The following is a 19,053-nucleotide window of genomic DNA, read 5'->3' as shown; positions in this document are numbered from 1 at the left end:
GTCAGGCAGCATCTCGGGAGAGGAGGAATGGGTGACGTTTCGGGTCGAGACCCTTCTTGGGGAAAAAGCAGGAATGGAGTTCTGATTTTTGATGATCAGCCAGGATCATATTGAATGGTGGTGCTGGCTCGAAGGGCCGAATGGCTTACTCCTGCACCTATTTTCTATGTTTCTATTGTACTTTATAGCTATCTATGGATAGAGCTCTTAAGGATAGCGGAGTGAGGGGGTATGGGGAGAAGGCAGGAACGGGGTACTGATTGAGAGTGATCAGCCATGATCGCATTGAATGGCGGTGCTGGCTCGAAGGGCTGAATGACCTACTCCTGCACCTATTGTCTATTGTCTATTGTCTATTGTCTATTAGCATAGATAATAGTATATTGCAACGTTTTCTGACGGGTCTGCTGGCTTTTCTAGATTTTGGTTTATTGTTGTCATGTTTACCAAGGAACAGTGAAACACTTTGTTTTGCATTCTACCAGGACATATTTAAGATGAGGGAAATGAGAGTGTAAAGGAAATTCAAAGAAATTATTAAAAACTCTTAACACACCTGTGTATATAGAGATAGCAAAATGAGAAGAAATTAAACAAACCAAACATAATATAGGGTGTATTCCTGACAATTTAAAAACCACCATTATTATAAATGCCACCAATATTATTTGATAGTCTGTGTGCAAAGGAAATGAAAATGCCGTTCAGGCAGGCGCAGGCACTGACTAAGTCCTAAACAATCTCACAATGGCATGATCGCAGCTCCATGATGAGGAGTGTATTACGCCAAGACAGTCAAAAAGTACCACCTTCTTAAAATGAATACAGCCACTCTAGAATACAGACTAATCTTCAACAGTGATTTTTTTCTTGTAAGGACACAAAGGTGTTAGAGTAACTTAGCAGGTCAGGCAGCATCTCTGGAGAACATGGATCTGTCCATGTTCTCCAGAGATGCTGTCAAACCAGCTGAGTTACTTCAGCACTTTTTGTATATTAACCAGCATTAGCAGTTCTTTGCGTCTACCCAATTCTTTCATGGTTGTATCAAAATACGAAAGTAAAATAATATTTGCAAGGAAACATAGCCAGAGGCTTAATAACTAGTGCAGCACTGCTTGGGAGGTTGGTGGAGACATGTATTCTCACAACTGGATGAGTACTTGAATTGCTAATGAATAGAAAGCCGCAGACTATGTTCCAGACAATGGTGCTTGGTATGGATTAGTAAGCAATAATAGGGATGGACTTGGTGAGCAGATCATTTCTGTGCTTGCCCACATCTATGACATAATTTACAATTTGAGGTCATTCACACATCATCAAATCAGTGGTGGCCTCTCTGAAGAGAAAGTACAATTCATTCCATTATTCACTCATTCCCCAAATCCCTCTCTTCTTTTCCCTCCTTTACAGGATTTAGACTTTTAAAATCTGTCCCCATCTCTTTTGCAGTCAGCATTTTCTGTGTCCTTATCACTCATAAAAAAGATCTCCGCATACACTTTTAGTTCATATCTATCACTTTACATTTTCAACCTCTAGTTATCTACCTCTCAGAGAGTTGAATCACTTCTGGTTTTAGTTGTTCTATCTAAATGTTCCATGATTTATAGGTCCTTTAATAAATATCCACTTATCCTCACTGTTTTTAGATTTAGATTTTCTTATCTCAGCATATAGAGTCATAGAATCACACAACGTGGAAACAGGCCTTTCAGCCCAACTTGCTCATGCCAACTAAGATGCCCCATCTGCACTAGTCCTACTTGCTCGCGTTTGGCCCATATCCCTCTAAATCTTTCCTTTCCATGTACCTATTTCATTTCTAGATTGGTCCAACAATTATCCCAAAATATTATTTTTAAAATATTTTTTCCCCAGTATAAATGTTAAGGTGAATGACCCAGACATCTATTGTAGGAGACGAGCAAGGTTGGAAAAGAAAAGTTTAAAAGAAATGATATAATAAATAGCTAAGTACCAATAGTTTTGCCATTCCACAGCTTAAAGACTTAAAATGGAATGATAGGAATGAGCACCAAAGTTAAGGTACAAATAGCTGTAAACAGCATAATGTAGTTATTAGCGTTGAATGTGTCTGAATAAAGTAAAATATTTGAGCCTTGGCAGGGTCCCACATCGAGTTGTGAAGAATGGCTTTGAAGACACTCTTGCGTTGTGCTGATATCTGCTGATCTTGAAACCAATTTCCCACAAACAGCAAATATGCAATAGTAAACTAAAAATATGACAGTTTAATGGTATCCTTTTTTTTCTTTCCTTTGTGCAATAATGATTTTTGGTTTTGGTCCCTCCCTCTTCCAAAATGTTTACTGCACAGAATGTTTCCCTTTTTCCCCACATCCTGTCAGCAGGCTGGACTGACTAGTAGTGTTTATAGGGAGGAAAAAAGGAGTTTGTCAAAATATCTAGCTGCGAGTCTGCTGTACACAGTTCTGTTCTTCTTTGCTCCCCTCTCCTGCCACCACTTGTGATTTCATCATATTATTCATCATAATCATAAAACATTCATAGGCACATTTGACCAATTCAAAGGCCCTCATGGGAGATCTTGCAAGGGCTGGGAGGTTATAATGAATGTAAATGCCAGGTGTTTAAACTGCACAATGCACCAATTGCGACATTATGATCTGCACAATAAGCAAACCAAATGATATGATACTTTTACCCACAAGAAAATCGAGTGGCTTAATGGGACATTTTATCACCTTTGCAACCTGAATTCAGAAGTTAGGGATTTTGTTTTTCATTTTTACTATGAGGAAAATTAACAGTACATTAAGAAACTCTGTTTAATGGTAGAAAAAATGATTAGGGTGCAGAATTCTTTTGACATAAGGAATTGTTGCAGTAACGGTGGGCTAATAATATTATGTACCAATGCATAGGAATATAAGAAATAGAATAAGGAGATGGATATTTCACCTCTTGAATTAGCTCTACCATTCAAACAATATCATGGATGTTCAATGACCTCACTCCCATTTTCCAACACTTACACCATCATTATTTGATTTCTTGATTTCTAAGAAAAGCACCATGAATTAACGACAACAAAGCAAGCATACTGTTCGGGCTGGGTTCCCTAATAGTTCAAAATAGGACGAACTAATTGTTGCCAAATCCTATCACAAAAAGTAAAACTGGGGTATGCTATGAGTAGAGGTGCAACCTATCAGCACTTATGAAATCAGACATATCCCCGCCAAATCTCTGTATAACGTCGCAATCACTCGCGCCTCTTGGATTTCAGCAATATGCTCAGGGATCCTTTGTAAGCCAAAGTCCCCAGACCACATGCATGCATTCAAATCCTTGCTTCACAGCCATGGAAACAAATACAGCAGCAAAATAGGAAGGGGAAGAAAGTCAAGGGGGATACTACGTCCCTGCATGATATTTGTTTTTAAAGTATGTTTGAAACAACATTTAAGAGAAGTTTTAACATGTCCCCTCAAAAAAATGTCACGTTCTACCACAGCATCATTGTTGAGTAACAGATTTTATTCATTTGGCCAGAATGAGTGTCATCGAGTCATACAGCTTGGAAACAGATCCTTTGGCCCAACTCACCCACACCGGCCAACATCTCCCAGCTACACTAGTCCCACCTGCCTGCATTGGGCCCATATCCCTCTAAATCTGTCCTATCCATAATACTTTTGATTACTTCAAGAACCAAATAACCATTGCTAGGAAAATACAGTTGTAGCTTAGAACAGAAGCGTATATTTCTTTTTAGTGATATTCCTAATAGATCAGATTTTAATATACAGTAGCCCTGTAGGTAAATATGCATAAGTATTTGCAAAATAAACTCTGTGTTCATATGAAAAGCACATTTGGTTCCTTCCCTATGACTTTTCCGTGAAAAGAAAAATGAAAAAAATCAAAAATAATAAGATAAATCAAATGTTCTTTGATTGCATGAGTGAGCACGCAAAATAGGTCAATGCAAATAAATCTCACTTGAAAATATCACTGCAGTTTATTTTTCAGCAACTTCCAGATCATCCACTCAACTATTAGGCTGATTGGAACAAAATTAATATGTTTCTATTCACCAGGCAGAAATGAATTCAAACAAAGAAAACCTACTTAAAGGCAAATTCTGAAAGGCGAGGATAATGTCATGATAAGAAGGATAAATAATAAAAATCAGGTACTTTTTCTCCTGGCCCTTGCAATGCCTTTACAAACACATTAGGGGTCAGTAGATATAGCCAAAGATAATGGTTTATTTGCAAGGCAGTACACTTAATCTGTACACATATTAAGACATTGCGCATTATTTGAGACTGAATGCCTGTGACAATGTTACATTGCTGTACAGCAGGCATGTCACATGGGTTCTGTCCAACAGGTTCACAATATGAGCACTCATGTATACAGAACAAACAGTATTTTTCATGCTTCACAATATATTACAATGGAATGAATTTCTACTCTGCCCATTGCTTTAGCAGTAGGAGTGTGCAATTGACTAGTCTCTGGATTGCATAGAGGTGTAGAAATTATATAGTTGGCTTTGCTGGTACTGGACTGGAAGCTATTTTTTTTTTCTTCTTGGGACATAGGTGTCATTGGCAAAGTGGCATTTGTGGTAATGTTCCCCATGATAGGCTGATCCAGAAGATTGGATTGCAAGGGATTAACAGTGACTTGGATGTGTGGATTCAGCACTGACTTATTGGTAGAAGGCAGAGGGGTTGCAGTGGAAGGACGATATTCAGGCTGGGGATCTGTGACCAGTGGAGTTCCACAGGGACCTGTTCTAGAACCTCTGCTGGTTGTTATATATATAAGTGACCAGGGACATCATTGGAGACGGGTTAGGTAGTAAATTTGCAGATGACACCAAGATTGCTGGGGTCGTGAACTGTGAGGAAGGCTGTCAAGATATACAGAGCTGCTGCAGAAATAGTTGGGGAAATGGCCGATGGAGTTTAATCCGAGCAAGTGTGAGGTATTGCACTTTGGGAGCTCAAATGCAAGGGGAAAATATACATTGAAGGGCATGACCATTAACAACACTGATATACAGAAGGATCTTGGGGTCCAAGAGGATAACACCCTGAAAGTGGCAACAAAAGTAGATTGAGCAGTAAAGAAGGCATCTAGTATGCTATCATAGGTTGGGGCATTGAGTATAAGAGTCAGGAAGTTATGATGCAGCTGTATAGGAGATTGGTTAGGCCGTATATGGAGTATGGCTTGCAATTCTGGTCACCCCATTTCAGGAAGGATGTGGACGCTTTAAAGAGAGTGCATGGGTTGCTTGTCAGAATGATGTTTGGATTAGGGGGTATTAGCTACAGGGAGTGGTTGGACAGACTTGGATTGTTTTCTTTGGAGCACCAAAGGTTGCAGGGAGACGTGATAGAAGTATATAAAATTATGAGATGCATAGATAAGGTAGACAATCAGAGCCTTTTTCCCCAGGATGTAAAAATCAAATACTAGATGGCATAGCTTTAATGTGAGAGGGGCAAAGTTTAAAGGAGCCTAGACCAAGTGGACCCGTTCGGCCCATACCTCTCCTGCATTGGTGCAGCACCCTCTCATTCCTCCTCCCCTCCCTCCCCTCCCTCCCCCTCCCTCTGAGAATCCATACTTTTAGCTGATATAGTCAATTAGAGATATTATATTTTGTTAAAGAACTTGATTTAACACCTCCTCCCCACCACCCTCCGTCCCCCTCCATCCCCCTCCCCCAACTTTTCCACCATTTAAAAAAAAATGGTCAACTTTCATGTTTACATTCTTATATTATTTCATTGCACACCCTAAGGTAATAGTGAAAAAAAAACACCAAAGGACATTGCTCGTTCAAGTACAATATGAAAAGTGCTTAAGGGTAATCACTAAAAAAAACGATAGGATATCCCAATTAAATAATTGATACAATTCTTATAGATTTCTGGGTCAACTCTTCCAGCATTATCAACATTTCTTGCAGAACCCTAATGGGGTCCTCGGGGACAAATTAAAGCAAAAGCATTATTGAAGATAAAGAAACAGCAAAAGATTTAAATGCACGAGTTGAAGAGAAACATTGCAAAAGATTTTAATGCAAGAGTTGATGGTCAGGACATGTGCAATAATACTCTCTCTCTTTCTCCCTCCCTCTCCCTCTCCCTCCCTCTCTCTCTCTCTCTCTCTCTCTCTGTGGGTATCCATCCCACCAGTGGCATTTCTAGGAATGATGATTTGATTGCAAAGGGAATACAATTGTCACTACAATGAGCGTTGTGTTTGATCTGGCATTCTTGTAAACCCGTCGCAGCTGAAAAGTGGGTATAGTATTTGTCACTATGCCTGAAGTCCAATCAATTGTGTGGCTCCAAAAGCAACGACATTCAAAGCTTTCAAAGAAGCATCTGAAGCAAACAATTATAATATTATAATAGAACTCCACTCTTACATATTTATGTGAACATATTTATCTCTTATATGCTAACAACTAGTATATACACAATTTTCTTTGCTGTTACATTCAAGCAAATTTGGGATAGGGAGAGATGGTAAGATATGGAGAACATCTGATTGTGTACAACAGCTTATTGTGTACTGTAATAGAATGGGTAATAGCATCAAAAGACAGATATTGTAGTGTCAAGCTATTTTTTCAAAGCAGAATGCTGACTTACTTATTTTTTAGCATTTATTATTCAAATATTTTCTACCTAAATAGATATATCAAAAAATAAAATTGGCAAAAGTGACACAAGTAATTAATAGTTACATAAAGAAACAGACTGAGTACAGATTAACAATTAAAATGAGTTTTTTAGATGTATGGATTGTTGAGCTCATTACTTTTTCAGTAAATATTTTTTCCAGTATGCTTTTGGGATTTATTGATATGCAAAATAAGCACAAGAGACATATGAATTTTTCTGAAAAGTTTTGGTTTGTTGAGTCTAATAAGCTAATTTCTTTTCAGAATGTACATCAAGCCAAAGTATTTTCTTTACATATTTAAGTCCTTTGTATTAAATGAATTTAAAAAGCAGCATGTTGGTTAAAATCAAGCAAAAACGTAGTGTTTGTCAGGATAGAAGGTGGTCCCCACTTGTTTCATCAAGATGGGAGATTATTTGTTACATTTGCTGGCCACTAGAAAGAAGTATTAAATTCTTCCCTGGTTCAACATGAACAATTTAAACTTAATAGTAAGCAAAAGACAAAGTGCTGGAGGAACGCAGCAGGTCAGGCAGCATCTGGGAAGGGGACGGACAGGGGACATTTTGGTTTAGGACTTTTCTTTAGGCATTTTGTGTCCTGGCACAAAACGTTGCCTGTCCATCCCCTCCCCCAGATGCTCTCCGACGCATTGAGTTCCTCTAGCACTTTGTCTTTTGCTCAATGTTCCAGCATCTGCAGTCTTGTCAGTCACTAACTTAATAATGTTTCTTTGTAATTTAAAGTAAAACCTCAGAAACATTTTTGCTGATTGGCATCATTGTCTTTTAAAGATGACGATTTCCTTTCAATGACAAGAAAATCAAAGCCATACGAGATATATGCATCTGTAGTCTCCAATTTATGAAGTCACACAAATTCATAGACTTCACATTTGATTATCATTGTTACATGTTTCTCTATCTGTGACAGTTCTCTTGTTGATCACATCATATTGCAGGCTGAGGGTGCACAGCAAAAATCCAGTGCACCAAAATAAATGATGCTGCATCAGAGACAATACTCATCATCTGTTTACCCTTTGCACGCTTTCCCTCTGCTATCTTTGTATCCAGCAGTGTGACTTGTATTGACACCCAAGAACAAGTTACACCATGAAACTCCATACATGAAAACTGAAGTTTAAACATCTGCAGACCTGTGTCACAGGTGATGGATGCTTCACACGTTGCTAATCATTAAATCCACATTTTGCCTTATAATATAATGTGCATTAGATATCTCTTTGCAAGAATGTTCTGTAGCCAGTGGCTATTTCCTGCAATAACGAAATCAGCATGGCTCCATTTATAACTGGCATTTAACAAAAATAAATTTGGTCTGTCTACATTTAAGGACAAATAGAACGTTTGCTTCAATATTCTCGAATAATTATGACATTAGCATGGGTGGCATGGTGGTGCAGCGGTACAGTTGCTGCATTGCAGCGCTTGCAACCCGGCCTGAGATTATGGCTATGGGTGCTGCTGTACGGAGTTTGTATGTTCTCCCCATGACCGTGTGGGTTTTCTCTGAGAACTTTGGTTTCCCCCCCACACTCCAAAGATATACAGGTTTGTAGGTTAATTGGCTTGGTATACATGTTAAAAAAAATTGTCCCTAATGTCAGATTGTGTTAATGTTCAGGGATCGCTGGTCGGTGTGGACTCGGTGGGCTGAAGGACCTGTTTCCACACTGCATCTCTAAACTAAAAAAAATAAACATATAATTATTAATTGTGGAGAGTAAACAAACAACTTTCTCTTACCCTCTGCCACCCCTTCCATTTCCCACATACCCTTCCCCAATTCAATGTTCTACATTGTAGAATTTGTGCATTCTCTGAAAGCGAAGTGCTGCCTCCGCATGGTGTGATGGAGTGGCCTTCCTGTGGCAGAAGAAATTATAAGTGAAACTAGCTGAGACAAGATCCAACTTAGTTGGCAATATCACTGTATCATTTTAAGCCACAATTGTAGGGCCATCTCCCAAGGTCAGGTCAAGATGTTGGAGGAAGTACTGTGTTTTGACTCAGCGAAGCAAGTTCTCCTACCTGGCAGACTGACGAAAGAACTTCTCACAGCCAGTCTATAGCTCCTACCATTCATTAGACAGCTGCAAAATGCTGTATAAGCAACTGCTAAGCGGATTATGAGTTAAACTATCATGATTTCATACCTACAAATTAATTATTGCCTAATGCATTTAATTCCACTGATCAGCGCATGAATTGGCAATATTCTTTCAATTACATGATTAGCGTTGGGTTGTGCATGAAATGATAAAAAGGTAAAACCGGAAAAGATTACTTTGTGCAGTTCTGAAAAGTTGGAGATGGAAAAGTCTAAGCATCAAACATGCCTGGTTCATAATTTCTGTATCATATCCCAAATAATATGTTTATTATCATGCTGTAATAGAGTTCCTTAATCCTTGATTCAAGACGGAAACTTCTACCATAGTAAGGCTTCCAGTGATCACAAAAGCCAATCAGATGATGCAACCTGGCACAGAATTTCAACTGCAGAAGGAATTCAATGGATTAGGCTGCATCTGTGGAGGGAGAGGGAAGTCGAGACCTTGTTCTGATATAGGGTCTCAAGCCGAAACATTGACCACTCCTCTACCTCTACTGATACTGCCTGACCCATTTGCTTGTTGCTCTAATTTGGACAGACCTTTATTCTTTTGGACAGGAATATAATTTAAGCCACAAAGGAAATATAAATCTATTAAAGCCATCCAGAGACAGAAAAAAAGTGTTAAAAGTTGGAGTCCAGAACCAGAGGTCACAGTTGACGAAATAGGGGGTAGGACTGTGATGAGGAAAATCTTTTTCACGCAGAGAGTTGTGAATCTGTGGAACTCTCTACCACAGAAGGCAGTGGAGGCCAATTCACTGGCTAACGGAATCAAGGGAAATGGGGGAAAAAGCAGGAACAGGATACTGATTCTGGATGGATCATCCATTATCATATTGAATGGCGATGCTGGCTCGATGGGCTGAATGGCCTACTCCTGCATCAACTTTCTATGTTTCTAAATATCACATGTTTTGTATACCAAGTTAGATGCCGAACAGTTCTTTCTTCTCCTCCCAAAAACAACATGCAGAAAGTTGTTTACTATGGGCAGGAGGGTGATATAGAACAAGTAGTTGAACGAGGCTTGAAGTGTGGCTGGGAAGTGCCACATGAGGGCCACGTTAGAGAGCTGCAATGCAGAGATGTTGTCACAGTATAAGACCATGAATGTTCTCATTCCTCTCTGAGCATTCACTGCTCTTGTCAGCATCTCACAGTGAGAGTGTTAAATTAGTCCCAGCGGAGTCTGACCACAACCTGACAAAATCTGTGCCCATAGATTGAATCATGTGCTTGCATGGTGCATTTCTTCATTGTGTTCTTGGGCACAAGGCATTTCTTTGTTTTGTTGTCTAATCTTTTCTCTGAAAAGGTCTGTAAGTTGGTATCATGTGCGCAGATAGGACTGTGCACCGGACTGTGCACAGCATCAGCCCTTTGCACCACATTTCTATGATATATTTTTTATTATTTCTTGGCTAGCCAACTGAGCTCATGAACATGATGAACATTGATTTTTAAATGACAAGAGAGGAGGAACTATATATGCTTATTTCAGAAAGTTAAAGCGAATGAGAGATTATGATCTGTCAGAGTGAAAATGCTAGAATGGAGTACTTACATTCGTTTTCAGCATTGATATTAATGAAGTCAATGTAAAATAATACCCTTATCACTGGCATTTTAACTTAAACATTATTGCATTATGAGGATCTTAACCAGTTGGAAATTATTTTGCTTTGGCTCCCCTTCCTCGATGCACAACACCATGAGTTAGTTGGCGTTGCTGTTCTCTGCTGCTGAGATGTGGCCTGTCCCACCTCGTGCCTCTGAAATAAGTCTTTGGAAATATCTGACTGTCTGCAAGATGAAATAGCTTCAAAGACTGATATTCCACCTGGATGCAGTGCTCACACTAAGTCAATTATGTCAGGGCAGCAATGCCAAAACTGTCACAAGTATTACATTTTAATACTAGTGTACAGTATTACATGTATTAAAATTGGAAGAGTATTACATCCAGCTTAAGCGCAACTACGACTCATGGCTACACTGTGTGGCAGCCACAACATGAATGGCTTTTCAAGAGCCTCTCCAAACTTATAGGCATTTGCCACAGAGAAGGACTGGGGCAGGATTCACAGGAGAACGCCCCCAGTTCCCCTCAGAATCATCTCCTATTCTGACGAGGATTTTTTTTGCCATTTTATTATCATTCCTCGTTCAAAATCACAGAGCTTCTGACGTCTCAAGTGGGAGTACCTACAACATGGATTAATTCATGAAGGCAGTTCATAATCTATTTCTCAAAGATAATTCTTAATGGACTATGGTCCAGACCTGGTGAGTATTCCCAACATTTTTTGTTTTTATTTCATATTTTGAGTATCTGCAGGTATTTTGCTAGTTAATGCTAGTTTTACAAACAAATTCTACAAACAAATATATTTTTAAACAAACATTGAAGGGCACAGCATTGTAAGTAGTTCACATTCCCATGGGACCAATCCAATACTGCCGCGGTGGGAGGAATAATTCCCATAAATTCCACAGAAGTTTAAAAAAACTTCTGAGAATGTATGAACAGGCAAAAAGACATGTCCACTCAGTGATGTCTATTGATCTGCATGGAATACAGCTGCAAGGATGCACTTCATACCAAGACTGCCTGATCTTGTTTTCCAAGTAAAAATAACTACAAAATGCTCAAAAACATGCAATGCCTGCAAAAATTAATGACAATATAGTCTTTCCAAAACTGTCCTGAGAGACGATTGCAAAAGAATGTCTAATTTTATATAGCACCTCGCATGACATGAGGAATGAGGAATATTATAAAGCACAGTGAAATACCTTTTCTAAGAGCAGTCACTGTCATATTATGGGAAACTTGGCAGTCCAGTTGCTTTATTTTTATTTATGGAATATCAGCAGCTCTGGCAAAAAAAAACTGCATTTATTGCCAATCTCTGTTTGCCCTTAATCAGGTTGAGCCTCCTTGAATTAAAGCAGTCCTTCTGATGCTGGTACTCGCACAGTGATGTTGGGTCGGGGCATTGAGGATTTACAACAAGCATCAACGTAATTCCAAGTCAGGATAGCGAAGGACTTGGGGAGGAACCTGCGGTTTGTGGTGTTATATATGCCTATTACCTATGACTTCTCTACAAAGAAGGTTATGGGCATGTGAAAGCATAACCTGGGATAGCATAGACAAGAAAATGCTTTGTATCTTGCAGATAGTATAAACTGCAGTCATTGAACTCTAGAGCATGAATATTTAGTACAGTGGATCAGGTGGCAGTCAATGTTCTGTCTTTTTTCTGGATGAAGTTGAGCTTCATGAGAGCTCTAGACGTTGCAGTCATCTGGGTGATCACAAAATATTTCATCACACTCCTAATTGGGCCTTGAAGATATTGACCAAGCTTACTGCCTGACCAAGCTTCAGGCAGTAAGAAGTCAAGTTGATTGCCATACGATACCCAGCTTCCAACCCGTTGAGGTAATTAAAAAAATAGAATTAGGCCATTCGGCCCATCAAGTCTACTCTGCCATTCAATCATGGATGATCTATCTCTCCCTCCTAACCCCATTCTCCTGCCTTCTCCCCATAACCTCTGACACCTGTACTAATTATGAGTTTCTGCAACTTTGACATTTATGTTGTTGAACTAGCTAAGGGTGATCCCAGGATGTTGATGATGAGTAACATGGCAATAGTAATACCATTAAAGGTGAAGTCTAACCACCAAAGTTTAGGTGATTAGGTTTTGTCCTGTCATTACCTGGGATTTGTATGACACAAATATCTGAAGGAGGATATCAACCCGAAACATCACATTCCTTTTCTCCAGAGATGCTGACTACCTGGTGAGTTACTCAGGCATTTTTTTATGTCTTTCTGACACAAATGTTACTTGCCACTGAGCAGCCTATGTTATTCACATCTGTTCCAGGTGTTGCTTCACCTGGACCAAACCAACTCCAGTTGTGTTATGAATGGAAGTGAATACTCTGCAATCACCAGAGATTACCTCCACTCTGGCATTTTGATATCAATGAAGAAATAGCCAAAGGTAGTTTGATCGTGGATACTTGCCCTGAGCAATGCCTGCAGCAATCTCTTGAAACTGGGATGAGTGACCTCCACTGAAATTTGTTAGAGGTGAAGGCAAGCGGAGGGATTTCCACTGTTCTTAATTTTATTTCCACAAGATTACTTTGGTGTTACACTTGGGTACATGTTGAGAGGACCTGGCAAAAGTAGATTGAGAGCAGATGTTTGTGAGTAAAACAATATCTGACAAATGGGAGTCTTTTAAAAAAGTATTAGCATGAGTTCAGGGACAACATGTTCTGGTAAGGGTGAAAGGTAGGGAGTTTGGATGGCAAAGGATGACGATTGTTTGATCAAAAAGCAAAACAAGTATAAGATAGGTATAGGTAATTCCAGATTAGGAGGGCAAAGAGATTGTGAAGTATTTTGGCAGGTAAGATTAAGGAGAATCTTAAGTTATTCTTTACGTATATTAGGAACAAGAACATAGCTGGGAAATAATAGATCACTCCTTTGGTCCCTAAGGGGACCAATGTGTTGAGTCAGGAAATTTGACCAAGATTCAAAATGAATACTTTTAATTTGTATTTATCAAGGAGGAGGAGAGGGTTGCAATGTTGATGGTCTTTAGCATGTCGGCATTACAAAAGAGTTGTCGTTATATTTACAGGATGCACAAAGGTTGGTACATCCCCAGAATTGGATGAGATTTATCCGAGGATGCTATCGAAAACAATAGTGGAGATAGCTGGGGTCCAGAAATAGATTCTTGGATCTTCATTAGCCACAGGTAAGATAGAAGACCGGAGGATAACAACAATGTTGTGGTTCCTTGCTTTCCCTTCATTTTAAAAAATGACAGGAGAGTCTGACATCAGTGATAAGAAATTGATTGGGGAGAATTCAAAGAGACTGATTGGATGCCATGTTACAGATATACAGGATATTAGTGGGACCATATCCAAAATATTGGCATATTGTGTGCACTTTTAATCAGCAAACTATAGAAAAGATATGATTAAATTAGATGGGGTACAGAGAAGATTCACAAGGATGTTGCTTGGACTGGAGGTAGAAGGAGAGATTCGATAGATCAGGACTGTTTTCTCTATAGTGAAGGAGACCTAGGGGATGATCTTAGAGGTTTATAAAATCATGAGGAGCATAGATAAGGCTGGTGTAAGATGATGCATTTCGGAAATCATATCGGGAAGAGCCATAAACAATGAAAATAGGGCTCTTAGAAAAGTTGGTGCACAGAGACCTAGGGGTCCAAGTTCATTCTTCCCTGAAACAGAGCATAAGATGAGAGGAAGGGGGTTTAAAGGGGAATTGCGGGTCTTTTAAAAAAATGAGGGTGGTTGGTACCCATAACTCACTGCCAGATAGGGGAATCAGATGCAATAGGGAAGTATGCGGACAAACACATCAATAGGAAAAAAGCAAAAGGACGTGGTCGTATTATGATCATATAGGATTAGGATAAATGCGCAAAAAGGTCGGCATGAATCTGGTGGGCAGAAGGACCATTTCTGTACTGTACAATGCAATGACTCCATAGGAGCTTGGCCATTCGGACAAAGATGAAGATAAATTTCTTAACATGAGTGTAAATATGAGATTTCCTTACCTCAGGGGTTCAAGTCATTAAATAATCACGGAATAGAATATCAGTATCATTACTGGTGGCAACAAATTGTGGTAGAATACCTACCTGGTCTTTGGTAACCCTCAGGGAAAGAAATCTGCCTCCCATACTTGCCCTGTTCTATACTTGGTTTCCAACACTGGCCTCTGAAATGGCCTCTTGTCACAACATTATAGATGCCCATGGGGCTGAATGCTAAATGTCAGACCTGTACAACCTGCAAGTGAAATTGGAGGGCATAGATCTATAATCTAAAATCAGAGGGTTTAGGTTTAAGAGGAAAGATTCGAAGGGGACTTGAGGAGCAACTTTTCCACACAAAGAGTGGTGGATATGTGGAATGAGCTGCAGAGGAAGTGATGGAGGCAGGTACAATTACAATGTTTGAATGTTGGATGGCTATTTGGACAGAAAGCCTTAGAGGGATAAGGGCCAATCCTAAGCAAATGGGATTAGCCAATGGGCACATTTCTGTGCTGTATAACTGTGAATAAATGTTCTAATTTTTAATGCTGTCAAGAACAAATGTATCTGCAATAAGCAGCTAATGAGGTGAGATGCAGATGTAGGATTGGCAGTGCTTGGTCCTGATATTTAGGCTGATGTTGCATTTTACTACATTACTGGCTGCTGTGGACGTGTTGGGTCCAAACCTCTCCTGCATTGGTGTCGCACCCTCCCCCACTCGGTCAGGTAAGCGTGGGAATTTTCGCAATGTTTTTGGCCTCAGCCATTACATTTAAAGTGGGCTCCAAACCCAGATATTCAACCCAGAAACCAGATATGCATCTCCATTACATTTTCAAATAATGCCCACACACTTTTCACAAAAATCCACTGAACCACTTTAAAAAAATTTTTTTAAAATACAGCTATTAGTAAACCGGACGTAAATCCAGTTTATTCCTTGTCACAGTGAAGCTTGGTTTTTAAGTAACCCATACAAGGTGTTATAGTTCAAAACTCTCAAGTACTTACCGACTTGTCAGTGATTTCAGCAAAAATTAGGACGCCGGAGAAGCATTGACAGCGTGGGAATTTCCGTGATGTTTTGGCCTCAGCCTTTACATTTAAAGTGAGCTCCAAACCCAGATATGCAACCCAGAAACCAGATATACGCCTCCCTTACATTTTCAAAGAATGCTCACACACTTCGCGATTTTTCAGAAGACGTAGTAATCTCGACCTGACTCGGCATTGTCGTGGTCATTGTCGTCGGGTAAAAGAAAAGTTCAGTGATCTGCTACGACTTTGACAGTCGCCGACAGTCGCCAAAAAGATCGCCTAAGTGGGATAGGCCCTTAAGTTGTAATTAGTACTTCCGTGACATATGGTAGCACTCTGCCTGAATCTTTCCTCAGGACCAGTGGTGACAGATACTTGTCGATATCCATTTGCGAGCTTAAAGCTTTCCTTCATGATAAGATTCAAGAGCATCTTAAAGGCATCTTATCTGCTTAAACAGGAAAACGTAGGATTAGGATTACCATTTTGAAAATCAGAAGATCTCCTAAGGGTTCCTGCGAAGAGTTCTAGCTCCCAAGCTATGAGAATGGCATATCAGAGGAACCAGTCAAGTCAATCCCACACTGATGCAATATACATATATTTAGTTGCAGATAGTGGAAAATAATAGTAATAAACATATAGGCAACAAAGTAGCTCAGAAGTTAATGTTGCAAACACAGAATTCTGCGCTAATTCTTTCCCGACAAAATGAAAGTGTTACTTCGAAAAACTTGTCCTTTAAGATGACAATTGAATATGTTATTCCCCTTTCAGCATTATGAAACATAACATTCATTGTTTTTGTAGCGAGTAATCAGAATGCAGCAGCTTAAATAAAGGCGAGGTTCATAACAGTTTGTCAAAGAATGTATGCACGTAAGCAAAATAATTCAGATGTTGAATATGATCAATGGAGTTACAGGTCAGGCAGCATCTGACATTAGTGTTTCAAGTCAATGATCGTTTATCAGATTGGAAAAAGTTCAAGATGAACTGGCCTCATGATGTACGGAAAGGGGGAGAAAGGACAAAAGAACAAAGGGTGATGGGTGTATGAAACAAGCTGCCAGAGGAGGTAGTTGAGGCAGGGACTATCCCAACATTTAAGGAACAGTTAGACAGGCACATGGGTAGGACAGGTTTGGAGGGATATGGACCAAACACAGGCAGGTGGGATGAGTCCAGCTGGGAAATGTTGACTGGTTTGAGCAAGTTGGGCAGAAGGGCCTGTTTCCACACTCTATGACTCTATCATGCAAGGATGATAGTTGGGGACAGAAGAGATCAAAAGAGTAATGAGATTAAAAGTAAAGAGTTGGTGGGTGATATTGAAATAATTTTCAAGGAGGTGCAAAATGAGAAAAGCAGGGTGACAGAATGATTACAGATTTGTGGAGTTGTACAGCATGAAAACAGACCATTTAGCCCAATTCATCCATGCTGACCAGTGAGCACTTTCTGTATTAACCCCTTGACATAACTCTTGGTCTATAACTGTCTATGCCTGAGCAATTCAAATGATCATCTCAATAAGTCTTAAATGCTTTCAGTGACCCATCTTCAATCACTCTCTCAGGCAGGGCATTCCAGGTGCTTGCCACACTCCGGGAGAAAAAGATCTTCTGAAATGATCAAAGGAATATACCGAAAAATGCTGGAAATCTTGTGTAAAATATACTGAAAATCTTGATATTTCTAAGTGTTAAACTCAGATAGAATTTTGAAGGCTGTTAAATCTCTGGTCTTAAAACAAGATGCTGTTCCTCAAGGCTGCGGAATGTTATATTCTAAATTACAAGAGGAAGATTCAGAGAAGCATTGGCCAAAGCCACAGCAGATAAAAAATGTATTCAATTTTTGATTTGAAAGGGACTAAACAAATGCAAATAATATGAATATTATAAAAGAAAGAAACCTATATTTATGTACTACATCATAATGCCCTTGGGACATCTCAAAGTGCTTTCTAATTAATGCATTACATTTGAAGTACATTTACAGTTGTCTTCCAGCCAAAATGAGGAACCAATTCTGTACAGCAAGATTTCACTCCCAGCAAGATAAATGGATGACTAATCAATCTGTTCTTTTCACATTGGTTTGAGCAAAGCATGTTCACGAGGACAATTTTGTTCTGTTCTTCAAAGAGTGATAATTTACTGTCACCTGAGAAATCATATAAGGCATTGATTTATGAGCCTAGATTTTGTGATAGCGATGACGGCAAGGCCGTCACCACTCACAATCGTAACCAAATAACTCAGAGTGAACTCCAGCTGTTTGCTTTTGGACACAAATACAGAGATTCCGAAGTTACTGTCCATTTTGCTTTGCTTTTTTTCTTATAAGCTTAAAGCCATGGATACCTCACGAAAAGATACAGCATTAAAGCCCATGAAAGATGTTCACACCATTTTACCAACTGGGTGTAGGATAGTGTTAATGTACGGGGATCGCTGGGCGGCACGGACTTGGAGGGCCGAAAAGACCTGTTTCCGGCTGTATATATATGATATGATATAAATGCAGCAGAAAAAGTTAGGTTGGAACATTTCGGTACATCTGCATTACTGATATTGTGATGAGTCGTAGTTATCAGTAATCACTCTCTCTGGATCTTAATAAATGGAGGATTTATAATTGGAGATTTATTGAAACATTTTTTTTTCTTATCCCTTGCATCACTCCCTCTTAATTTCCTCTTTGCTTTCTTTGTGATTTTATTTTGAGCTTATATAATTTTATGATTAATGAAGTATTTTCAGTTATGCCTCCTGGTTGTGCATGTTAGTAAGAATTTTTCCACTTGACCGGTTGAATACTTTTACTTGCTCCACTCGCGCACGTCACTGATCCCCTATTGGGAAGCATCTCTAAACATTACGTGCCGCTGTTCAAAATTCCACAGAGGTCCGTGGGCAACTGCCACACTGATGAACAGCAAGAACCGGCCCAAACCATTATCTCATGTGAGCATTTATATCAAGAGTACTGGAACACAAAAACAGAGATGGAATGGTGAGGCTCCATAAGACACTGGTCAGGCCGCATTTGGAGCACTGTGAGCAATTTTGGGCCCCATATCTGAGGAAGGAGAGGGTCCAGAGGAGGTTTACATGAATGATTCCAGGAATAAGTGGGTTAGCTTTTGAGAGTGTTTAACAGCACTGGGCCTCTACTCGCTGGAGTTTAGAAGGTCGAGGGTAGACCTGATTGAAACTTACAGAATAATGAAAGGCATAGATAGAGTGGATGTGGAAAGGATGTTTCCACTAATGGGAGAATCTAGGACCAGAGGTCATAGCCTCAGAATTAAAGGGCGCTCTTTTAGAAAGGTGAGGAGGAACTTCTTTAGTCAGAGATTAGTTCATCTGTGGAACTCATTGCCACAGAGGGTTGGCCAAATCAGTGGATATTTTTAAGGCAGAGATAGATAAATTCTTGACTACTATGGGTGCCAAGGGTTATGGGGAGAAGGCAGGAAAATGGGATTAAGAAGCAGAGATCAGCCATGATTGAATGGCGGAGTAGACTCGATGAGCCA

At 39.6% G+C, this 19,053-nt stretch overlaps 1 protein-coding gene across 7 annotated transcripts in view; it reads right to left on the bottom strand.

The window, feature by feature from the left end:
* The window catches only part of celf4 (CUGBP, Elav-like family member 4), a 1,071,661-nt gene that overhangs the window by 935,321 nt on the left and 117,287 nt on the right, over nucleotides 1–19,053 (bottom strand). The gene's annotated exons all lie outside the window — the stretch shown is intronic.

The sequence above is a fragment of the Rhinoraja longicauda genome, chromosome 1 (genome assembly GCF_053455715.1).
Source record: "Rhinoraja longicauda isolate Sanriku21f chromosome 1, sRhiLon1.1, whole genome shotgun sequence".
Lineage (NCBI taxonomy): Eukaryota > Metazoa > Chordata > Chondrichthyes > Rajiformes > Arhynchobatidae > Rhinoraja > Rhinoraja longicauda.
This window is presented reverse-complemented; position numbering and strand designations above follow the sequence as displayed.